Source organism: Tamandua tetradactyla, chromosome 4 (genome assembly GCF_023851605.1).
Source record: "Tamandua tetradactyla isolate mTamTet1 chromosome 4, mTamTet1.pri, whole genome shotgun sequence".
In the NCBI taxonomy this organism is placed as follows: Eukaryota; Metazoa; Chordata; class Mammalia; order Pilosa; family Myrmecophagidae; genus Tamandua; species Tamandua tetradactyla.
Window position 1 is genome coordinate 142,363,154 of NC_135330.1, and position 26,540 is coordinate 142,389,693.

A 26,540-nucleotide genomic window follows, 5' to 3' on the forward strand; every position below is an offset into this window, starting at 1 on the left:
ATCAACTTTCCCAATGTCATATAGCAAAAAAGTAGGAAAACTGGAATTTGAACCTAGACATCTCACCTCCAAAGCCCATGCTGTCAACCATAGTCAACTCAAAGGTGGTATGGAGACACGTTCTTCTTGGATGAGACACCCTGCAGGGGTCCCAGGTATTGCCATCATTTATAATATTCACAACTGTGTACGCCATGGCTTTGTATCAAAGGACCTGACATAGCATCACATCAAGAGCCATCATCTTGGGCCAGTGGCAACAACACTGGAGCAAGGGGGAGGGCAGGGAGTTTGGGGTGTCAGAGAGTTCATCATAAGCAACAATTGTGGGAGCTGCAGCAGTAGAGAAGGAAAATCAAGCAAGTCAAGAAGTAGTTGAGAGGGGTATTCACAAACCCACATGCAACTCCCATAAGAAACCCCCTGAGATATGGGAAAGGTAGCAAGGAGGGGGCATGGGGAGTCTCCCCATGGTGGAAGAGGAACACTATTCATGAAAGTAGTGTGATCAATTTTGGCGGTGGCCTGTGTAATATAGGATACATTTGTCATTATTAATTGCAAATGGTAATAGTGTCTGAAAAAATCCCGAGTGACCTCAGTATGTACTTTCAATTGTAAAAGAAGGGAAAGAATTGCAGTTAAGTTATGTGACAATCCAACATAGTTTTGCCAAAGGATTTGGTTTTAAGAAATTTAATTCAACATTGTCCACCTTGATTAGAAGCTACCATAGTTGCCAAACTTTTTTATAGCCTAGCTTGTCCACTGACAAGTGGGGATACAAGATTTCACTAACTTGAACAGATTAATGCTAAAATAAGAATAGGAATAATGGAATGATAATATCCCAGATAATGACTTAGATCCATATATGACATTTTCTTTAAAGCCACATCATGTAGCTTATTTATTCTCTTTAAGCATTATTTCGTGATTTTAGTTTGACGAAGAAGGTCATATGCAAAATAACATTTGCATGTTAAGTGGCAATTTAAATATCATATACAAATGAAGTAAATTATTCCATTTCAACTAAATGAAATTTATCAGTGCATGGTACTGTTGAACTGGTCTAAAAAAGCAAATCAAGCTTGGCAAATTATTCCAAAAAATAATAGTAGAACTTATATTTAAACAGCCTAATTTTTCAAAATAGTTTGAACTTACCCTCTGTGCCAATTTTCATAAAACATTAAATATTGTGGAAAAGGAAAAAAGGGCACATGATATCTGTGAAATAATAAATTTACAGTCATTTCCCTAACAGAAAAAGAATCGGTAACTGAAAAAGTTTTAAGAATTCTCTCCACTCAGGCTTCTAAGACAGTTAACCTATAAAGTCCTACTTATCCATGTTTCTGGGTGTCAGAGACTTTATGTCTCGTATCAATCAAGTTAAGGAAATAGTCTAACACCAGTCACTTGCATTTTCCTGCAGGCTTAAACACTCCCTAGCTTGATGATAGCTAACTTCTTGTATGCAATGATCATACTGCTATAATTGTAACCAAGACTCTTTTATATATTATTATTATTATTCCCCATAATGAAGTTTATGTCCACCTTGCATTGTAATGTTATGTGGTGATGTAAAATATGTCTCCATAAGTCAGCAGTAGCATCATAAATATTCCATTATGGGATATTAATAGAAGGGACTGCCAAGGTACCTATTGTGTTAGCTTAGCAGAGGGCACATAAAAGAATAATAAATCAGTTCTCTTAATAGCTGATCTACAATACTTAACATATAAAATGTGATCTGTGTCAGATATATAGCTGCAGATTCTCCCTAATCCACCAGTAAGCTGATACACATAACAAAAAATATACACTACATTGTCATCAGATTGTATCCACTTGCCTTTATGTTTTCTCCTGCACACTTGCCTTTATGTTTCTTCAACCCCTCTATGTTAGAGCCACACCTGTTGATTGCATAATGTTCCTCATCATATGGCTTCTGGAAAGTAGAATGTAAGTAAACTTAACAGGTTTCTGGGAAGGTGGGTGCAAGAAGACCAAAGGGATGGCTTATGTCTAGGAGTATTCAAAATAGTGGTTGCTATTGCCATTTACCCATATGTCATTCTAAGAGTCATTAGTCTCCTCACTTAAGAAACCAGTTCAGTGATCAGTTAGATAATGATGAATCCTGTGGATCAACAGAAACATGTTTACAGTGAGCAATATATATCGGTTCCCACTGGACCCCTTATTGAATATTTTTTCCATGTTCAGTGCTCTCTTACAGCCAAAACAGTCTTTCATGGCCTGGCATTTCATGGAAAAGAGAGACTTTTTGGGAACCTAAGGGATAATTTTCAGTGGGGAATTTTAACCTCTAGCAGTTTTGTAAAATAAATACTTCAACAATAGCATTTGCATAATGAAACTGTATAACTCATAAGAGCATTGAAATATTATATAAAATATACATTAACTACCATTTAAATCTGTATTTGAGGGGATAGATAAGGGAATATTCTAAACCCACAGGTTTTTATTGGGGTGGGAAAGAGGTTTCTTCACTCAATTTAAGAACAGAGGGGATGTTCATTGGAAAACAATAGTTGCTTGCTCTGGTGGTGTCTACCAATTTTTATCATTTATATAAGTTATAAAGTCATTGTCACTTCTGGTGCCTTTTTCATTCCTCCACGTTATAGTTCTCTTATTTGGTTGTTTACGTCGGTCAGAGATGGGGATTTCAGGTACACCCATTCAAACAAAACAAGGGCATCAGGGAATCAGCCTGGATTTCCCCCCTTAAAACTGAGCTGTTCTGAGACTTCTGGGAAGATGGCCGAGTAGAATAGCTTGAGAGTAGCCTTGTTCCACGGAAAAGTTAGAGAAGGGACAGGAGGGCGACTGAGATGGTGATTCGGGAGTGCGGTTGACCTGGGAGAGCCTTCTGTACCACATGCGGCAGCCCTGGTTGTAGAAGCTGAGGAACTGAGAGGCAGAAAGCTGGAGCCTGGTGTGGAGGCATGGAGTGGCGGAGCCTGCAGGAGTGCACAGACAGGAACACGGGACTAGGAAGCAAGCCAGGCCACATTTCTTGGGCACACTATGCTCACCAGCACAGCCCCATAACCTACGATTCACCCTACACCCCACACACCTGAACCCCATCACCTTCTCCTATTCCCTGTGCTCCAGGCACCCCCACCCTACCAGCCCCCAGTGCACATATATGCCCCATACCCACACCCCAAGTGTAACCCAACCCACCTCTCCTGCATCCCTCTTGAGCACTACTTCCCTCTCCCTGTTCCCTGTAGGCTATTGCCAGAGCATAAGGGTTGCAGACACTAACCTCCATACCTGCCCTATAGTATCACACAGCTTCACCCCGCCCTCCCTGAGCTCAGCGCATCCATTTACGGTGCTCCCAGGCCCACACATGTGCACGGGCCCCCAATCACGTCATTCAGCCATGGGAATCACATTTTACAGCAATCCTAGAACCACACATGCTCACGGCCCTCAACCTCACTTCCCATCTCTGAGAAAGTGCCAACCTGCACAGCCGGGTAACATCTGCCCCCCATCCATGAAGGCATAATGCTGACCTGCTGCCACAGCTCTGTGCCTGTGCACAAATGCCTTAGACAGGTGCACACCAGGGTTATGCCCCACAGACCAGTGCACCTACACAGCTATGTCCTCTCTGGCCACTGGGCACCCATGTCCACATGCATTAGAGTAACATCCCCAACCTGCACCTATACCTGCTCTGAAACAAATCACCTCACTGAGTGCTCCACCCTGTGCCCTACCCTCTGCTGTTCAACCATCCAGCAAACACAAGGCCTTAGACTACTGAAAGAAATCAATTCCCAAAGTAAATCAATCAAGATATTTACATGTGATGAAGACAGCAGAAGATCACTAAGCATATCACAATGCAGACAGATATAGCCCTGCCTAATGACCAAATTAAAACACCACAGGAGATACAGATGTTGGAACAACTAATCAAATATGTTCCTACAACTCTACTTAATAAAATAAATGGGATAGCAAATGACATAAAGGAGATCAAGAAGACAGTAGAATAACACAAAGACGAATTTGAAAGAATAAATAGAAAAATTGCAGAAATCACAGATATTAAAGGCTCTGTTGACCAAATAAAAACATATTAGAGGCACACAACATCAGATTTAAAGAGACAGAAGAAAGAATAAGTGATATAGAGGAGAGAATAATTGATTTCAAAGACTCAAAACAGTAAATGGCAAAAAAGATGGAAAAAATTGAATGGGAACTGAGAGAAATGACGGACAAAACAAAGCACACAAATATAAGAATCATTTGTGTCCCAGAAGAAGAGAAGAGTAAAGGGCTAGGAAGAGTAGTTGAGGATATAGGAGGGGAAAGATTCCCAGCTTCCCAACCCTCATAAAGTACAAGTCAAAGAAGCCCAAAGAACTCCAATCAGAATAAATCCAAGCAGGCCTTCCCCAAGGCACATACTAATCAGTCTGTCAAATGTTGAAGAGAAGCGGAAAATCCTGAAAGCAGCAAGAGAAAAACAATCTACTACATGCAAGGGAAATAAAAAATACTGACTTCAGACTACTCAATTAGTACCCCGGAAGCGAGAAGGCAGTGATATGATATAGTCAAGATCCTGAAAGAGAAAGACTTCTGGCCAAGAATCCTGTATCTAGCCAAATTGTCCTTCAAAACTGAGGGAGAGATTAAAGTTCTGAACGAATTTGCCAACAAGAGATTCATGCCCTATGAGAAATAACAAAAGAAGTTCTGCCAGCTGAAAAAAAAAAAAGCCAGGAGAGGGAGGTCTGGAGGAGGGCACAGAATTGAAGATTACCACTAATGGCAAGCTAAATAATACAAAGAGAAAGAGAGAAAAGGATATGTAGATATGACAAATAAAATAAAAAAGATAAGATAGTGGAATCAAGAAATGCCTTTTCAGTAATAACTTTGAATGTTAATGGACTAAATTTACCAATTAAAAGATACAGATTGGCAGAATGGATTAAGACACATAATCCTGCTATATGATGCTTACAAGAAATTCATTTTAGACACAAGGATACAAATAGATTGAAAGTGAGGAGATGGAAAAAGATTTCCCATGCAAATTATTCTTTCCACGCACGAAAGTAGGAGTAGCTATACTAATACCAGACAAAGCAGACTTTAAATGAAAAGACATCATAAGAAACAAAGAAGGACACTATATACTAATTAAAGGGTCAATTTACTGAGAGGATATAACAGTCATAAATGTTTATGCTCCCAATCAAGGAGCTCCAAAGCACATGAGATAGACGTTACCAAAACTGAAGGGAGTGATAGATGTTTCAGCAATAATGGTAGGAGAATATTGTGCAGCAGTAAGACAAAATGATGTCCTGAAGCACATGACAAGATGGATGAGCCTTGAGGACATAATGCTGAGTGAAATTAGCCAGACACGAAAGAACAGATACTGTGTGATTCCACTTTTATGACCATCATAAAGGTAGAATCAGATGCTCATGATACAGAATATAGGGGACTTAGAGATACATAGAAGCTAGAGATGAGTGAACCATTAGCTAATGAGTTTGAACTCCAAAGTAAGGGAATAGATAGGAGCCAAGGTGATTCTCTAGTGGGTCTATAAGTAATATTACCATATTGAAGATGAACAAGATTGAAAGGAGGTGTATAGACCTACGTGTCTAGGTTTCACACTAGAAATATGAATGAGTTCTTGTAAGAATTACTTCAAAGATAAGATTCTTGTATAAAGAGTGTTTAAGTCCAGTGTATGGGTGAAAACCGCTATTGAATGCTTTGAGCTATGCTCAAAAGAAAACCGTCAGCACTACCACAGCAACAGCAGAGGTAAATAATGGGGTGAGGGTTAAACTAATTCAGAACATAGGGGAAAGGAAGACAGTGTCTATATTTCAGAACCACACATACTCTTTGAGACCAATGGCAGAAAGGTTTATTTGATCTGAAACTGAAATTTTCTGTAGTACATAATCTAATTCAACCTATCTATATAGTTCATTTGAACAACTGAAACACGGGAAGCACAGATTAAGAAAGAGGTCATTTTATACTACATAGATTATTGTACTGCCTAGACACATCCTAGAGTATATTAAGCAGGCAATCAAAAAGTACTGGCAAAGTCCCCTGAGGGAGGCAAGAAAGATTATGGAACTATTAAACCTTACCATCAGGGAATCTCTGATACTGTGTCAAACTTTAGGGATACCCAAATCAATAGGCCATGCCCTTGATCATGAGGCTTACTCTTGTGAAGCTTATGTAGGTAGGGGAGAAGCTTAGACTACCTTTAGGCATGCCTAAGAGTTACTTCTGAAGGACCTCTGTTTTTGCTCAGATGTGGTCTCAGTCTCTCTAAGCCCAACTCTGCAAGTGAAATCATTGCCCTCCCTGCTATGTGGGACATGACACCCAGGGGTGAAAGTCTCCTTGGTGATGTGGAAGGTGACTCCCAGAAATGAATCCAGACCTGGCACCATGGGATCAACAATTTCATCCTGACCAAAAGTCGAGAGGCTACTCTGGAGGTTGCTTTTATGCAAGCTTCAGGTAGAGCTTGCTACCTACCATAACCTGCCAACCCTCAACCAGGACCATTCCAGTCAATCCTAAAGAACACCTAGGGCAATGTATAAGATTCCACAAGGGTTCCAGGCATTAGCATAACTTTCCAGAAACCTACAACCTCCAGATGGGTCCCTGGTCCAGATAAGTCCTGAAACCTCTCCAGAATATCAGATAGTTCCATCTCCCTACCCCACATTAGTGATAGACCCTTTCAGTATAAAAAATTTAGAATTGCCATAGTCCAAACAACCCCAAGAGAGGTATGGAAAGATCAAAGTGATGGTGGAATTATACACAGTAGATAGGACTTAACAAATGAATAGGAATGCTGAATCATTAAATTGATATTTCTTTTAGTCTCCAGTATTTCAGAGCAGCTAGAAGTAAAAATTTTAAATTGTGAAATTGTAACCCATGTCAAAGTCTGAAATATGTTCTACAACTAATTGTTGCAGTGTGCTTGGAAATTTATAGCTTTTATATATATATGTTATTATTCACAAAAAAAGAAGGAAAAAAGTAGATTGTGATGATAAAAATGTATTTAAGTCCTCTAGCCTCCTATATTCTGGAGCAGCTAGAAGGAAAAATATGAGAGAATTGTATAATAGCACATGACAAGCTCTGGGATCACTGCTGTAACCACTTTTTGAAGAGTGCTTCAAATAAATTTTTTAATAAAAATTAAAAACAAACAAACAAACAAAAACTGAACTGTTCTTACTATTCAAAGCAAAGACTCATGTTGTCACATACTCAGCTAGGCCAGGCCAAAGTAAAGGTTGGTCTGCAATCGTGAACTGTATAATGCATTTGTCTGTGATTATACTTGATTCCAGAACCTTCTATATATTAATCAGTTTGTTTCTTTTTGTAGACCAACAAGTGGAATTTCTTCTTGAATACAAGAAAGGCAGTCATAAATTTGCATTCTGAGCTTTCTGCAAATCATAATGTAATGTCTTTTGGGCTCCCTGGGTCCTATTCACAGTTTTCTAACTTTGCCCCTGATAAACAGGAAATTTCTTGTGAGGGCTGAAAACCCAGATTAAAATCAAAGAATAATAGAGACTTTTAAATCATAATGAGTAACACAATGAATGCTTTAAAGTCCAGTAAACATTTTCATTAGCTGAATTTATTCCTATTTTACTAATCAGCTCTGGTATTTTCAGATTCCTAAGTGGTTTTAGACTATGCACCCCCAACATCATAGCTGTCACCATCAAACATTTTATTGAGTAACACTGTGCACAAGGCACCATAATTGCTGAGTTCTGAAACTAATCAAGGGCCATTTTATTGAATTGAATAACCGTGTGTAATTTGTACATAGATCTTCCCTTCCTTCTCCCAAGCTAAGCCACTTGCTTTTGGCTGCTGAAAGATCTTAGAAAGTCTTTAGTTTTTGGCTTTTGAGTAAGGGATTGATTAAGGGAAAGTGGCTCTTAAAGAGACCACGACGCCACATTACTAACTGCATCTGCTACCAGAACCGGCAATTTCGACTGGCTACTACTGGGAGTAATTTGAGGCCAGTGCCAAAGATGTAGGACAGAGGAAAGAAATATAACTTTTCCTGATATTTTCAGTAGTTTTAGGACAATGATTCATTTAAAATAATTCCTATCATTACTCTAGGGTGTCCGAACATATGTTTAGGACTGAAACCATTATCATGATTCTATAATCAGAAGAGGCTACCTTAATGCTGTTGTAACAAAGTAAATCCAAAAATCTCAGTGACTTTGCACAACAAAGATTTATATTCTGCCTAGGAGAATTCTAGTGGAGGTCAGGTGACTTTCCAAGAAAGCAGTCTTCCATGCAGTGACCATGATCCAGGTTATTTGGGTCTGTGAAATTGCCTTATCAACAGGCGATTTCTGGATCACTTGCACAAGAAGAAGAGAGAGGTAGAGGATCACTCATCTGTTCTCAAATACTTTGGACCAGAAGTGACAAGTACTTTATAACCCATTGGCCAGAACTAGTTTATAACCCAGTGGTCAGAACTAGAACCCATGGCCCAACTGCAATAGAGCTGGAAAGTGTGGCAAAGCACATCGTGATTTGGTGAATAAGAAATACCTCTGAGCCAGCCCTCCTCTCCCTCTTTCTCCGCTGGCGGCGCTCCTGCCGCCAGCCAGCCCTCCTCTCCCTCTTTCTCCACCAGCGGCGCTCCCGCCGCCATCCTGCGCTCCTCTTCCCCCTTCTCCTCTGGCGGCGCTTCCCCTGCCATCCTGCCCTCCTCTTTCCCCTTCTGCTCCAGCGGCGCTCCATCCGCCATCTAATCCTTCCCTTTCTCCTCCTGCTCCGGCGGCTCTCCAACCACCACCGTGCCCTCTTCCGTCTTCACCGGCTCCTCCACCACCGGCCTCGACAGCCTTGCCACCCTCACCTTTCCTCCTCCAGAAGAGCTACTGGGGGAGGGGAGATGATACAGAACAACTCCCGGAGCTATGACAGAGATCAAAGGGATGGCGTACCCCATCCTGGAATGGCTGACTGTCTGGGAGAACCAGCTCCGGTGAGATCGCCAAGGGGCGCGGGCTTACCCAGGCGGGACGGCAAGTGGCCCGAGTCCCTCCCCTCCTCCTTCCCAGGCCAGCTGGCAGAATTGGGCAGGCGGTCCCCTTGGGCCGTGGCGGCTGGTGCCCCCAACACGTGAGGCCCCCCCGGACCAACTGAGAGAGTTGGGTCAGAAATCCCCAGACCGCAGAGAACGGTGACCGGGGGGGTCCCTTCCAAACACGTGACTCCCCAGTCTGGCTGGGAACGGTGCACTCTCCCGGGCTGCGGCGGCTGGCACCCTCCCGCCACGCTTGGTGCCCTGGGCCGACTAGGAAATTCGGTCGGGCACTCTCCCGGGCTGCGGCGGCTGGCGACCCTCCCCGCGTTTGGACCCCCGGGCCGGCTGGCACTCTTCCAAGCCGCTTCGGCTGGCGAACCTCCCCCACGGCGAGAGTTTTCCAAAGTTAAAGGACCCACAGCACCTTTTACTGGTGGAACCCGCAGACAAACGTGTGCCACGAGCGCCACCTACTGGGCAGGATAAGAAAAACAGAACCCAGAGATTTCACAGAAAAATCTTTCACCCTGTTGGGTCCAACACCCAGGGAAATCTGACTAAATGCCCAGATGCCAGCAGAAGATAACGGATCACGCTCAGAAAACTGAAAATATGGCCCAGTCAAAGGAACAAACCAATAGTTCAAATGAGATACAGGAGATGAAATAACTAATGCTGAATATACGAACAGAAATGGAAAAACTCTTCAAAAACAAAATCGATAAATTGAGGGAGGACATGAAGAAGACATGGGCTGAACAAAAAGAAGAAATAGAAAAACTGAAAAAACAAATCACAGAGCTTATGGAAGTGTAGGATAAAGTAGAAAAGATGGAAAAAACAATGGATACCTACAATGATAGATTTAAAGAGACAAAAGATAGAATTAGTGACTTGGAGGATGGAACATCTGAATTCCAAAAAGAAACAGAAACTATCCGGAAAAGAATGGAAAAATTTGAACAGGGGATCAGGGAACTCAAGGACAATATGAAGCGCACAAATATATGTGTTGTGGGTGTCCCAGAAGGAGAAGAGAAGGGAAAAGGAGGAGAAAAACTAATGGAAGAAATTATCACTGAAAATTTCCCAACTCTTATGAAAGACCTAAAATTACAGATCCAAGAAGTGCAGCGCACCCCAAAGAGATTGACCCAAATAGGCATTCTCCAAGACACTTACTAGTTAGAATGTCAGAGGTCAAAGAGAAAGAGAGGATCTTGAAAGCAGCAAGAGAAAAACAATCCATCACATACAAGGGAAACCCAATAAGACTATGTGTAGATTTCTCAGCAGAAACCATGGTGGCGAGAAGACAGTGGGATGATATATTTAAATTACTAAAAGAGAAAAACTGCCAGCCAAGAATTCTATACCCAGTAAAATTGTCCTTCAAAAATGAGGGAGAAATTAAAACATTTTCAGAAAAAAAATCACTGAGAGAATTTGTGACCAAGAGACCAGCTCTGCAAGAAATACTAAAGGGAGCACTAGAGTCAGATATGAAAAGACAGAAGAGAGAGGTGTGGAGAAGAGTGTAGAAAGAAGGAAAATTAGATATGACATATAAAATACAAAAGGCAAAATGGTAGAAGAAAGTACTACCCATACAGTAATAACACTAAATGTTAATGGATTCAACTCCCCAATCAAAAGACATAGACTGGCAGAATGGATTAAAAAACAGGATCCTTCTATATGCTGTCTACAGGAAACACATCTTAGACCCAAAGATAAACATAGGTTGAAAGTGAAAGGTTAGGAAAAGATATTTCATGCAAATAACAACCAGAAAAGAGCAGGAGTGGTTATACTAATATCCAACAAATTAGACTTCAAATGTAAAACAGTTAAAAGAGACAAAGAAGGACACTATCTACTAATAAAAGGAACAATTCAACAAGAAGACATAACAATCATAAATATTTATGCACCAAACCAGAATGCCCCAAAATACGTGAGGAATACACTGCAAACACTGAAAAGGGAAATAGACACATATACCATAATAGTTGAAGACTTCAATTCACCACTCTCATCAATGGACAGAACATCTAGACAGAGGATCAATAAAGAAATAGAGAATCTGAATATAACTATAAATGAGCTAGACTTAACAGACACTTATAGGACATCATTCCCACAACAGCAGGATACACCTTTTTCTGAAGTGCTCATGGATCATTCTCAAAGATGGACCATATGCTGAGTCACAAAGCAAGTCTTAACAAATTTAAAAAGATTGAAATCATACACAACACTTTCTTGGATCATAAAGGAATGAAGTTGGAAATCAATAATAGGCAGAGTGCCAGAAAATTCACAAATACGTGGAGGCTCAACAACACACTCTTAAACAACGAGTGGGTCAAAGAAGAAATTGCAAGAGAAATTAGTAAATACCTAGAGGCAAATGAAAATGAAGACACAACATATCAAAACTTATGGGACGCAGCAAAGGCAGTGCTAAGAGGGAAATTTATTGCCCTAAATGCCTTTATCAGAAAAGAAGAAAAGGCAAAAATGCAGGAATTAACTGTCCACTTGGAAGAACTGGAGAAAGAACAGCAAACTAATCCCAAAGCAAGCAAAAGGAAAGAAATAACAAAGATTAGAGCAGAAATAAATGAAATTGAAAACATGAAAACAATAGAGAAAATCAATAAGACCAGAAGTTGGTTCTATGAGAAAATCAATAAGATTGATGGGCCCTTAGCAAGATTGACAAAAAGAAGAAGAGAGAGGATGAAAATAAATAAGATCAGAAATGGAAGAGGAGACATAACTACTGACCTCACAGAAATAAAGGAGGTAATAACAGGATACTATGAACAACTTTACGCTAATAAATACAACAATTTAGAGGAAATGGACGGGTTCCTGGAAAGACATGAACAACCAACTTTGACTCAAGAAGACATAGATGACCTCAACAAACCAATCACAAGTAAAGAAATTGAATTAGTCATTCAAAAGCTTCCTAAAAAGAAAACTCCAGGGCCAGACGGCTTCACATCTGAATTCTATCAAACATTCCAGAAAGAATTAGTACCAACTCTCCTCAAACTCTTCAAAAAAATCGAAGCGAAGGGAAAACTACTTAATTCATTCTATGAAGTCAACATCACCCTCTACCAAAACCAGGCAAAGATATTACAAAAAAAGAAAACTACAGACCAATCTCTCTAATGAACATAGATGCAAAAATCCTCAATAAAATTCTAGCAAATCATATCCAACAACACATTAAAAGAATTATACATCATGACCAAGTAGGATTCATCCCAGGTATGCAAGGATGGTTCAACATAAGAAAATCAATTCATGTAATATACCATATCAACAAATCAAAGCAGAAAAATCACATGATCATCTCAATTGATGCAGAGAAGGCATTTGATAAGATTCAACATCCTTTCCTGTTGAAAACACTTCAAAAGATAGGAATACAAGGGAACTTCCTTAAAATGATAGAGGGAATATATGAAAAACCCGCAGCTAATATCATTCTCAATGGGGAAAAATTGAAAACTTTCCCCCTAAGATCAGGAACAAGACAAGGATGTCCACTATCACCACTATTATTCAACATTGTGTTGGAGGTTCTAGCCAGAGCAATTAGACAAGAAAAAGAAATACAAGGCATCAAAATTGGAAAGGAAGAAGTAAAACTATCACTGTTTGCAGATGATATGATACTATACGTTGAAAACCCGGAAAAATCCACAACAAAACTACTAGAGCTAATAAATGAGTACAGCAAAGTAGCAGGTTACAAGATCAACATTCAAAAATCTGTAGCATTTCTATACACTAGTAATGAACAAGCTGACGGGGAAATCAAGAAACGAATCCCATTTACAATTGCAACTAAAAGAATGAAATACCTAGGAATAAATTTAACTAAAGAGACAAAAAACATATATAAAGAAAACTACAAAAAACTGTTAAAAGAAATCACAGAAGACCTAAATAGATGGAAGGGCATACCGTGTTCATGAATTGGAAGACTAAATATAGTTAAGATGTCAATCCTACCTAAATTGATTTACAGATTCAATGCAATACCAATCAAAATGCCAACAACTTATTTTTCAGAAATAGAAAAACCAATAAGCAAATTTATATGGAAGGGCAGGGTGCCCCAAATTGCTAAAAACATCTTGAGGAAAAAAAACGAAGCTGGAGGTCTCGCGCTGCCGGACTTTAAGGCATATTATGAAGCCACAGTGGTCAAAACAGCATGGTATTGGCATAAAGATAGATATATCGACCAATGGAATCGAATAGAGTGCTCAGATATAGACCCTCTCATCTATGGACATTTGATCTTTGATAAGGCAGTCAAGCCAACTCACCTGGGACAGAACAGTCTCTTCAATAAATGGTGCCTAGAGAACTGGATATCCATATGCAAAAGAATGAAGGAAGACCCATATCTCACACCTTATACAAAAGTTAACTCAAAATGGATCAAAGATCTAAACATTAGGTCTAAGACCATAAAACAGTTAGAGGAAAATGTAGGGAGATATCTTATGAAACTTACAATTGGAGGCGGTTTTATGGACCTTAAACCTAAAGCAAGAGCACTGAAGAAATAAATAAATAAATGGGAGCTCCTCAAAATTAAACACTTTTGTGCATCAAAGAACTTCATCAAGAAAGTAGAAAGAGGCGCCCAAGCCCCGCAGCAGCCGAGCCGCCCGACCTCCTTCTCCCCTCTCTTTCTCCGCCGGCCCGCCGCGCCGCGCCCAAGCCCCGCAGCAGCCGAGCCGCCCGACCTCCTTCTCCCCTCTCTTTCTCCGCCGGCCCGCCGCGCGGCGCCCAAGCCCCGCAGCAGCCGAGCCGCCCGACCTCCTTCTCCCCTCTCTTTCTCCGCCGGCCCGCCGCGCGGCGCCCAAGCCCCGCAGCAGCCGAGCCGCCCGACCTCCTTCTCCCCTCTCTTTCTCCGCCGGCCCGCCGCGCGGCGCCCAAGCCCCGCAGCAGCCGAGCCGCCCGACCTCCTTCTCCCCTCTCTTTCTCCGCCGGCCCGCCGCGCGGCGCCCAAGCCCCGCAGCAGCCGAGCCGCCCGACCTCCTTCTCCCCTCTCTTCCCCCTCCTGCTCCGGCTGCTCTCCAACCACCACGGTGCCCTCTTCCCCCGCCTTCACCGTGCTCCTCCGCCACCAGCCTCGACAGCCTTGCCGCCCTCACCTTTCCTCCTCCAGAACAGCTACTGGGGGAGTGGAGATAATACAGAGCAGCTCCCGGAGCCACGACGGAGATCAAAGGGACAGCGGACCCCATCCTGGAACGGCTGACTATCTGGGAGAACCAGCTCCGGTGAGATCACCAAGGGGCACGGGCTTTCCTGGGTGGGACGACAAGCGACCGGAGTCCCTCCCTTCCACCTTCCTGGGCCAGCTGGTAGAATTGGACAGGCGGTCCCCTTAGGCCGCGGCGGCTGGTGCCCCCACCACACGAGGCCCCCCGGAACAACTGAGATAGTTGGGTCGGAAACCCCCAGACTGCGGAGAACAGTGACCGGGGGATCCCTTCCAAACACGTGACTCCCCCGTCGGCTGGGAACAGTGTACTCTCCCGGGCTGCGACAGCTGGCGCCCTCCCGCCACGCTTGGTGCCCCGCGCCGACTGGCTAATTTGGCCGGACGCTCTCCTGTGCTGGGACGGCCGGCGACCCTCCCCACGTTTGGAACCCCGGGCCGGCTGGCATTCTTCCAAGACGCTTAGGTTGCCGAACCTCCCCTACGGCGAGAGTTTTCCAGAGTTGAGGGACCCACAGCAACTTTCGCTGGTGGAACCCACAGACAGGCGTGTGCCACGAGCGCCACCTACTGGGCAGGATAGGAAGAACAGAACCCAGAGATTGCGCAGAAAAATCTTTCAAGCTGTGGGGTCGAACACCCGGGGAAATCTGACTAAATGCCCAGACGCCAGCAGAAGATAACGGATCATGCTCAGAAAATTGAACATATGGCCCAGTCAAACGAAGAAACCAATAGTTCAAATGAGATACAGGAGCTGAAACAACTAATGCTGAATATACGAACAGAAATGGAAAACCTCTTCAAAAATGAAATCGATAAATTGAGGGAGGACATGAAGAAGACATGGGCTGAACATAAAGAAGAAATAGAAAAACTGAAAAAACAAATCACAGAACTTATGGAAGTGAAAGATAAAGTAGAAAAGATGGAAAAAACAATGGATACCTACAATGACAGATTTAAAGAAACAGAAGATAGAATTAGTGATTTGGAGGATGAAACATCTGAATTCCAAAAAGAAACAGAAACTATCCGGAAAAGAATGGAAAAATTTGAACAAGGTATCAGGGAACTCAAGGACAATGTGAACCGTACAAATATACATGTAGTGGGTATCCCAGAAGGAGAAGAGAAGGGAAAAGGAGGAGAAAAACTAATGGAAGAAATTATCACTGAAAATTTCCCAACTCTTATGAAAGACCTAAAATTACAGATCCAAGAAGTGCAGTGCACCCCAAAGAGATTAGACACAAATAGGCGTTCCCCAAGACACTTACTAGTTAGAATGTCAGAGGTCAAAGAGAAAGAGAGGATCTTGAAGGCAACGAGAGAAAAACAATCCGTCACATACAAGGGAAACCCAATAAGACTATGTGTAGATTTCTCAGCAGAAACCATGGAAGCTAGAAGACAGTGGGATGATATAGTTAAGTTACTAAAAGAGAAAAACTGCCAGCCAAGACTCCTATATCCAGCAAAATTGTCCTTCAAAAATGAGGGAGAAATTAAAACATTCTCAGACAAAAAGTCACTAAGAGAATTTGTGACCAAGAGACCAGCTCTGCAAGAAATACTAAAGGAAGCACTAGAGTCAGATACAAAAAGACAGAAGAGAGAGACATGGAGAAAAGTGTAGAAAGAAGGAAAGTCAGATATGATATGTATAATACAAAAGGCAAAATGGTAGAGGAAAATATTATCCAAACAGTAATAACTCTAAATGTCAATGGACTGAATTCCCCAATTAAAAGACATAGACTGGCAGAATGGATTAAAAAACAGGATCCTTCTATATGCTGTCTACAGGAAACACATCTTAGACCCAAAGATAAATATAGGTTGAAAGTGAAAGGTTGGGAAAAGATATTTCATGCAAACAATAACCAGAAAAGAGCAGGAGTGGCTATACTAATATCCAACAAATTAGACTTCAAATGTAAAACAGTTAAAAGAGACAAAGAAGGACACTATATACGATTAAAAGGAACAATTAAGCAAGAAGACATAACAATCATAAATATTTACGCACCGAACCAGAATGCCCCAAAATACGTGAGGAATACACTGCAAACACTGAAGAGGGAAATAGACACATATACCATAATAGTTGGAGACTTCAATTCACCACTCTCATCAATGGACAGAACATCTACACAGAGGATCAATAAAGAAATAGAGAACCTGAATATTACAATAAATGAACTTGACTTAACAGACATTTATAGGACATTACATCCCACAACAGCAGGATACACCTTTTTTTCAAGTGCTCATGGATCATTCTCAAAGATAGACCATATGCTGGGTCACAAAGCAAGTCTTAACAAATTTAAAAATATTGAAATCATACACAACACTTTCTCGGATCATAAAGGAATGAAGTTGGAAATCAATAATAGGCGGAGGGCCAGAAAATTCATAAATACATGGAGGCTCAACAACACACTCTTAAACAACAAGTGGGTCAAAGAAGAAATTGCAAGAGAAATTAGTAAATACCTAGAGGCAAATGAAAATGAAGATACAACATATCAAAACTTATGGGACGCAGCAAAGGCAGTGCTAAGAGGGAAATTTATTGCCATAAATGCCTTTATCAGAAAAGAAGAAAAGGCAAAAATGCAGGAATTAACTGTCCACTTGGAAGAACTGGAGAAAGAACAGCAAACTAATCCCAAAGCAAGCAAAAGGAAAGAAATAACAAAGGTTAGAGCAGAAATAAATGAAATTGAAAACATGAAAACAATAGAGAAAATCAATAAGACCAGAAGTTGGTTCTATGAGAAAATCAACAAGATTGATGGGCCCTTAGCAAGATTGACAAAAAGAAGAAGAGAGAGGATGCAAATAAATAAGATTAGAAATGAAAGAGGAGACATAACTACTGACCTCACAGAAATAAAGGAGGTAATAACAGGATACTATGAACAACTTTACGCTAATAAATACAACAATTTAGAAGAAATGGACAGGTTCCTGGAGAGACGTGAACAACCAACTTTGACTCAAGAAGAAATAGACGACCTCAACAAACCAATCACAAGTAAAGAGATTGAATTAGTTATTCAAAAGCTCCCTAAAAAGAAAAGTCCAGGACCAGACGGCTTCACATGTGAATTCTATCAAACATTCCAGAAAGAATTAGTACCTACTCTCCTCAAACTCTTCAACATAATCGAAGTGGAGGGAAAACTACCTAATTCATTCTATGAAGCCAACATCACCCTCATACCAAAACCAGGCAAAGATATTACAAAAAAAGAAAACTACAGACCAATCTCTCTAATGAATATAGATGCAAAAATCCTCAATAAAATTCTAGCAAATCGTATCCAACAACACATTAAAAGAATTATACATCATGACCAAGTAGGATTCATCCCAGGTATGCAAGGATGGTTCAACATAAGAAAATCAATTAATGTAATACACCATATCAACAAATCAAAGCAGAAAAATCACATGATCATCTCAATTGATGCAGAGAAGGCATTTGACAAGATTCAACATCCTTTCCTGCTGAAAACACTTCAAAAGATAGGAATACAAGGGAACTTCCTTAAAATGATAGAGGGAATATATGAAAAACCCACAGCTAATATCATCCTCAATGGGGAAAAATTGAAAACTTTCCCCCTAAGATCAGGAACAAGACAAGAATGTCCACTATCACCACTATTATTCAACATTGTGTTGGAAGTTCTAGCCAGAGCAATTAGGCAAGAAAAAGAAATACAAGGCATCAAAATAGGAAAGGAAGAAGTAAAACTATCACTGTTTGCAGACGATATGATACTATATGTAGAAAACCCAGAAAAATCCACAACAAAATTACTAGAGCTAATAAATGAGTACAGCAAAGTAGCAGGCTACAAGATCAACATTCAAAAATCTGTAGCTTTTCTATACACTAGTAATGAGCAAGCTGAGGCGGAAATCAAGAAACGAATCCCATTTACAATCGCAACTAAAAGAATAAAATACCTAGGAATAAATTTAACCAAAGAGACAAAAAACCTATATAAAGAAAACTACAAAAAACTGTTAAAAGAAATCACAGAAGACCTAAATAGATGGAAGGGCATACCGTGTTCATGGATTGGAAGACTAAATATAGTTAAGATGTCAATCCTACCTAAATTGATTTACAGATTCAATGCAATACCAATCAAAATCCCAACAACTTATTTTTCAGAAATAGAAAAACCAATAAGCAAATTTATCTGGAAGGGCAGGGTGCCCCAAATTGCTAAAAACATCTTGAGGAAAAAAAACGAAGCTGGAGGTCTCGCGCTGCCTGACTTTAAGGCATACTATGAAGCCACAGTGGTCAAAACAGCATGGTATTGGCATAAAGATAGATATATCGACCAATGGAATCGAATAGAGTGCTCAGATATAGACCCTCTCATCTATGGACATTTGATCTTTGATAAGGCAGTCGAGCCAACTCACCTGGGACAGAACAGTCTCTTCAATAAATGGTGCCTAGAGAACTGGATATCCATATGCAAAAGAATGAAAAAAGACCCATCTCTCACACCCTATACAAAAGTTAACTCAAAATGGATCAAAGATCTAAACATTAGGTCTAAGACCATAAAACAGATAGAGGAAAATGTTGGGAGATATCTTATGGATCTTACAACTGGAGGTGGTTTTATGGACCTTAAACCTAAAGCAAGAGCACTGAAGAAGGAAATAAATAAATGGGAGCTCCTCAAAATTAAACACTTTTGTGCATCAGAGAACTTCATCAAGAAAGTAGAAAGACAGCCTACACAATGGGAGACAATATTTGGAAACGACATATCAGATAAAGGTCTAGTATCCAGAATTTATAAAGAGATTATTCAACTCAACAACAAAAAGACAGCCAACCCAATTACAAAATGGGAAAAAGACTTAAACAGACACCTACCAGAAGAAGAAATACGGATGGCCAAGAGGCACATGAAGAGATGCTCAATGTCCCTGGCCATTAGAGAAATGCAAATCAAAACCACAATGAGATATCATCTCACACCCACCAGAATGGCCATTATCAACAAAACAGAAAATGACAAGTGCTGGAGGGGATGCGGAGAAAGAGGCACACTTATCCACTGTTGGTGGGAATGTCAAAGGGTGCAACCACTGTGGAAGGCAGTTTGGCGGTTCCTCAAAAAGCTGAATATAGAATTGCCATACGACCCAGTAATACCATTGCTAGGTATCTACTCAAAGGACTTAAGGGCAAAGACACAAACGGACATTTGCACACCAATGTTTATAGCAGCATTATTTACAATTGCAAAGAGATGGAAACAGCCAAAATCTCCATCAACAGAAGAGTGGCTAAACAAACTGTGGTATATACATACGATGGAATATTATGCAGCTTTAAGACAAGATAAACTTATGAAGCATGTAATAACATGGATGGACCTAGAGAATATTATGCTGAGTGAATCCAGCCAAAAACTAAAGGACAAATACTGTATGGTCCCACTGATGTGAACGGACATTCGAGAATAAACTTGAAATATGTCATTGGTAACAGAGTTCAGCAGGAGTTAGAAACAGGGTAAGACAATGGGTAATTGAAGCTGAAGGGATACAGACTGTGCAACAGGACTAGATACAAAAACTCAAAAATGGACAGCACAATAATACCTAATTGTAAAGTAATCATGTTAAAATACTGAATGAAGCTGCATCTGAGCTATAGGGTTTTTTTTGTTTTTGTTTGCTTGTTGGTTTGTTTGTTGTTGTTGTTTTTTACTATTACTACTACTTTTATTTCTTTTCTTTATATTAACATTTTATATCTTTTTCTGTTGTGTTGCTAGTTCCTCTAAACCGATGCAAATGTACTAAGAAACAATGATCATGCATCTATGTGATGATGTTAAGAATTACTGAGTGCATATGTAGAATGGTATGATTTCTAAATGTTGTGTTAATTTCTTTTTTTTTTTTTTCCGTTAATAAAAAATAAAAATAAAAAAAAAAAAAAAAAAAAAAAAGAAAGTAGAAAGACAGCCTACACAATGGGAGACAATATTTGGAAATGACATATCAGATAAAGGTCTAGTATCCAGAATTTATAAAGAGATTGTCCAACTCAACAACAAAAAGACAGCCAACCCAATTACAAAATGGGGAAAAGACTTGAACAGACACCTACCAGAAGAGGAAATACAAATGGCCAAAAGGCACATGAAGAGATGCTCAATGTCCCTGGCCATTAGAGAAATGCAAATCAAAACCACAATGAGATATCATCTCACACCCACCAGAATGGCCATTATCAACAAAACAGAAAATGACAAGTGCTGGAGAGGATGCGGAGAAAGAGGCACACTTATCCACTGTTGGTGGGAATGTCAAAGGGTGCAACCACTGTGGAAGGCAGTTTGGCGGTTCCTCAAAAAGCTGAATATAGAATTGCCATACGACCCAGCAATACCATTGCTGGGTATCTACTCAAAGGACTTAAGGGCAAAGACACAAACGGACATTTGCACACCAATGTTTATAGCAGCATTGTTTACAATTGCAAAGAAATGGAGACAGCCAAAATGTCCATCAACAGATGAGTGGCTAAACAAACTGTGGTATATACATACGATGGAATATTATGCAGCTTTAAGACAGGATAAACTTATGAAGCGTGTAATAACATGGATGGACCTAGAGAACATTATGCTGAGTGAATCCAGCCAAAAACTAAAGGACAAATACTGTATGGTCCCACTGATGTGAACGGACATTCAAGAATAAACTTGGAATATGTCATTGGTAACAGAGTCCAGCAGGAGTTAGAAACAGGGTAAGATAATGGGTAATTGGAGCTGAAGGGATACAGACTGTGCAACAGGACTAGATACAAAAATTCAAAAATGGACAGCACAATAATACCTAATTGTAAAGTAATCATGTTAAAACACTGAATGAAGCTGCATCTGAGCTATAGGTTTTTGTTTGTTTGTTTGTTTTACTATTATTATTACTTTTATTTCTTTTCTCTATATTAACATTCTATATCTTTTTCTGTTGTGTTGCTAGTTCTAAACCGATGCAAATGTACTAAGAAACGATGATCATGCATCTATGTGATGATGTTAAGAATTACTGATTGCATATGTAGAATGGTATGATTTCTAAATGTTGGGTTAATTTCTTTTTTTTCCGTTAATAATAAAAAAAAATAATGTGGCAACATTTGGACAAATATAAAAAAAAAAAAAAAAAAGAAATACATCTGTTACAGTGACCTAAAAGAAAGGCTACTGGTATGTACCCAATGGGGAGGTAAGCACCAATATTAACCTCATTTTAGAGAGGATAACATATTGAGGCACAGAGGTAAGTAAATTTCTAAAGTTTCCCTAAGCAAGTTAGAACTGAATAACCCTTTGAGAATTTTCCTATGAGCTGGTGCAATAGCAGACACACCACTGTTAACCAAGTAGAAACCTGGAGCAGAAAACTTTTGGGTAAACACCAGGGAAGTCCATCAATGAATTTTAGGGATGCAGGGATAAATGGAAAAAACTCCACTGTTGGTGTAATTTGGGTACCTAATAAGGAAATATGGGACATAGATATGGGGCTGGAGAGTGAATCAGAAACTCACTGTATCACTTAACATTGTTTAGCCAGAAGTAACAGTGTTCCCTAATAATGGCATAAAACATTTTGGCATTTATTGTTTATTTGGCAAGAAGTCTGAAGGTAGGCAGTCCCAAAGGTGGCTTGGAGATCAAAGCTCCTGCATCTCTCCACAAATTTACCAGCTTCCACGTGTTGGATTTTGTATTCTGGTTTATTCCCTCAAGGTCTTAAATTAGTTGTTTTAGATTCAAAACAATGTCCTACTCACATCAGCTCATACTCTGTCTGAAAGTGAAAAAATAGAGGGCAGGGCAAAGTCTTGTACCTGTGAGCCTACCTTTTCACCATGGAGAGAACATCTGTCTGCCTTACATCTCATTGGCCATGATTAAGTCACCTTACTAACCACTAACTCAACCATTCTAGTGTCCAAGAGGTGGCGCATGTAGAATTGTTCTTGGGTAATAATCAGCCACTTCAGATAAGGAACTAGGTCACCGCAAGGGCCAAACAGGAGCCTGGCTTAATCCCGAATCAGTCCAATTGACCAGAGACTTTCCTTTTTTTCTTCTTTTTCTGCTTGAAAACAGTTCTAGACTGAGAGCAAACCCAGAGGTAGGGATAAGATACCTTGGGTGAGGGATAAAGAGAGGACCAATCAAATGATCACAGGTGAAAGGTCAATTTTGAGAACAACTGAATGCCAACTGGAGGATTTTTACCTTATTATGTGGATAATGAACATCATTTAAAGTTTTTGAGGAAAGGAGTGATAATAAGAAAATTCAAACTCGGGGCAGTGTGCAGCCTGTGTGTGAACGGACGGCCAGTCACACCGTATTAATTGGGGGCCCTGCCTGTGTGCGCTGCTTTCCTGCTTTGCCCGGTAAGAGGCAGAACCTCATGGCGTGTGCTTTGCCGTCCACAGAACAACCCTGTAAGGAGTTCACAGTGACCCGGGAACAGCCTGAGAAGTGCCAGCAGCCAGAAGCCCCCAGATCAGAAAACTAAATTCAACCTAAATGTTGGCCAGTCATAAAGGCGCACTTCACCTATGAAGATGAGATAGGTAAAAGATTCAAAATGATTATTTTTCAATCTTAAAAATGGTCAGCATACAAAGGAGTACAAACGGATTATTGGTTGAAACTCTGGAATGTGGGCAAAATAAAGTATCTTAACTAGTATTAAAAAGTAGTAACATTAAGATATCATCCTTCAAATTCATTTTTTTCTAGACAAGTAGCTCTTAACTCTCAAGAATAACCACCAAAGAAAACATTTATAAAGACAGCCAATGAACATTTTTACAGTTTTGCCCCAGTCTTCAGGTGAAAAAACTGAGGTTAATTATTCTATAATCATTACAATTTTCTCAGTCCGATTGCTCTGTGACCTCATACCTTATACCAGATTTTCCTTGGATAGCTTAATATTCTCTACCATTATCAAATTGCATTTCCCACACTGCTTTTATTAAAAAAGGTCACATAGCTATAGATAAAATCATCTGATTAAAAAACCTTCTGCTTCAGCATTGTAAGTATACAGCCTTTATCTTCTAATGGGATGAATTCAGACGGTCCTAAGAATATTTTAAACTGTCACTTAATCCTTTACAGTTAAATAAGCTGTACTATAAGATCATGGTGATTATCTACAAGGTTGTATAATTCAACTTAAAAAATGTTTCCTCTTCAGTATAATTGATGTCAACAAAATGCAGAAGTCTTTAATAAGATAAAATAATATTAACCTTTGAAATGGTAGTTTGTTATTGGCTACAAACCAAAATTTAAGAGATGCATTTCCAGTTTCTTTTGAAATAAAGCAAATAAACATTTCTGAAGAGTCAGTGCCCATTGTCCCCATTTGTTTTAACTGGTCAGATTTTATTTCTTTTGAGAACAACCAATTACAAAGTCTTTGATGCAAGAAGCTGAATATAATGTGATATTGAGAGCATGAAAATGTGTAATATCAGATAATAACTGATAGGAATTATCAAAACTTTATACTATGTCAGTTTAATAACTTAACTTCAGCTTTGATTTTTAAACAGCAGAGAAAAAATAGTGGTTACTAAAAATTAATACGTCTGTACTAAAGAGTGGGCAACATCTTTTCCAGAATACTATTTAAATTCAGTAAGTGTTGTCCCAGTTGCTGTTGGATCCAGAAACAATGAGATAAACTCATATGAAAGACACTTGACTCAAATATTTGTAAAATATTTATTTACTATGCAAAGCGAGTCTGCCTTGAATTTTGACTAAAGGAATGGTTTAACAATGGATTACTTTAAAGAAATGTTTGAGCTTGGGAGGTTGTGTTTTCCAAGTAGACTGACTTCTCAGATTGCTTCAAAAGACTTCCATTACACTAAAAAAAACAAGGATTTTTTGTTTGTTTGTTTTTGGTCCAGTCTGTTATATAGACCATTTTGGTTAACATTCCAGGTATAATGGTTTATGTCTATGCTTCATTAATAAGCAAAGCAAAAGACCTGTTTGGTTTCAGGAGTCAAAGACAGTTGAAACAGCTATGGTTATTTTTGACCCCCACTCATTCATCCATTCCTTGTTTCAGATGTGTAAAGTTAATTGTGATGCTTTGAAGAGCCAAGACATTCTCTTAACTTCTGTTCACCCAGGATAACTTCATGCCAAATAATACCAGCACACAGCAGAAGGTTCACATCTGGTTTTCTCATCACTGCAGACACAAGAATACAGCTCTAAACCTTGGGTGCCCTCTGCCTCAGCTTCCTTTATCTTTTCTACATCAAAGAATTTACACCTCCTCTGTCACCCCGCTTTTTTCCTTCCCAAACCATAACTATCAATAATAATAAACTCAGCCTTTATTGTGGTTGAACCAGGCAAAGTTTTTATGGATTAGTTTCAAGCAAAAATCCAATTATTTACCAACTCCTTATGAAATGAGGGATTCTGATTAAGGGGAATTTTATTTTTCTCCAACCCAGGAATCTAACTCCAGAAGGTTGTGAGGAAATTATTTTGTAAGATTTCCTGTTTAACAGCATGCTTCTGTCATCCAACTCTGTTTTTTGGAAAACACACATTTTGGACTGCTAATTTAGACAGAATGCACTACAGTTCAGCAATGTACAATCATTAAGTGAAGCCTCCCAACCATTCCTCTCTGTTTACATGCAAAAAAATGGAGGCTCAGAGATTGAAAGAGTTAGAGTTACAATTGTTCCTGGTTTCTTACTGTACCACCATTCCATTAACATTTAATTATGACTTTGACATTTTGGGGTTGATACAGATGATCAATTTTGACTCTACTTTATGCAACTTAAAAGTACTGGTGGTTTGGAACTGCATGTACCCATGAAAAACACATTCTTAAACTTAATCCATTTCTATGGGTATGAACCCATTGTAAGGAAGGACCTTTTATTTAGAGCAGTTTTATAGAGATATGTTCACATGCTATACAATCATACAGAGTGTACAATCAGTTGCTTTCTGTATAATATCAGAGTTGTACATTCATTACCACAGTCACTTTGAGAACATTTCCATTACTCCAAAATGAAAAACCCCATACCTCATAGCAATCACCTCTCAATCCCTCTTTCCTTCCTCACCCTTACATAACTACCAATTCAATTCTGTCTCTACAATTTATATTCATAGGTAGGACCTTTTGATGAGGTTATTTCAGCCCAGGACAAGTTTCAATCTTATTACTGGAGTCCTTTATGCGGAGAATGAAACTTGGACAGGTAATGAAAATGCTATAGAGGGAGCAGTCAGAAGCCAAAATCAGTGGAAACTGGAAGAGAAGGGAGAAGCCACTACGTGTATTTCTCTGTGACAGAGAAACCAAGGACTAAGGATTACAGGCAGCCAATCCCAGAAAGCATCACCTTGACGACATCTTGATTTGGACTTTCTCGTAGGCTCGAAACTGTGAGCTGATAAATTTCCATTGTTTAAGCCAGAACTAAAACAACAGTAAACTCTTTCAGTTGATTCAGCTACCCTGAAGCTAATCAAGATCCAAGTAGACATTGCAGTTTTGTCAATACTGCCAGCATGGAGGAAAGAAAATTCAAAGTTCATGCCCATAGAATTATAGTTATATATACTGCACTGAAGAATATATAATTCATCGATGACTGAATGAAATGTTTTGTAACAGAATTCATAACTAAGAGAACAGACTAACTTCCTGCTTCTGATGTTTTTCAACTTCCTAATCATATACCACTGATGAACTTTTCCTCATGCAATTTCCGCCTCTTTTCTTTTTGATGTTAAAATACATATGATTCACAAAGTTCCATGTATTTGACAGTCTCCTTTTGTGGCAAGCCACAAAACAACAATAACAACAAAAACTCACTCTAAGCTTAGTGTAAAAAGGAGGGAAATGGGCTCTCATCACTGACTTTGAAAGGATCAGATTTGATCTGGCCTTCAGTATAGCTCAACCAAGGTGGGGTATTTCTCT

The 26,540-nt window shown here is 39.7% G+C and overlaps 1 long non-coding RNA gene across 3 annotated transcripts in view; it reads left to right on the plus strand.

Annotated features, from left to right (window-relative positions):
- LOC143679396 (uncharacterized) overlaps positions 1-26,540 on the plus strand; it is a 68,477-nt gene that overhangs the window by 17,497 nt on the left and 24,440 nt on the right. For 2 of the 3 annotated variants that reach the window (XR_013173716.1, XR_013173714.1), the window contains exon 3: positions 22,981-23,121. This is a non-coding gene — a long non-coding RNA (uncharacterized LOC143679396). Of the gene's footprint in view, positions 1-22,980; positions 23,122-24,641; positions 24,875-26,540 lie in introns of those variants that run through there. The other variant, XR_013173715.1, reaches the window with a different exon arrangement.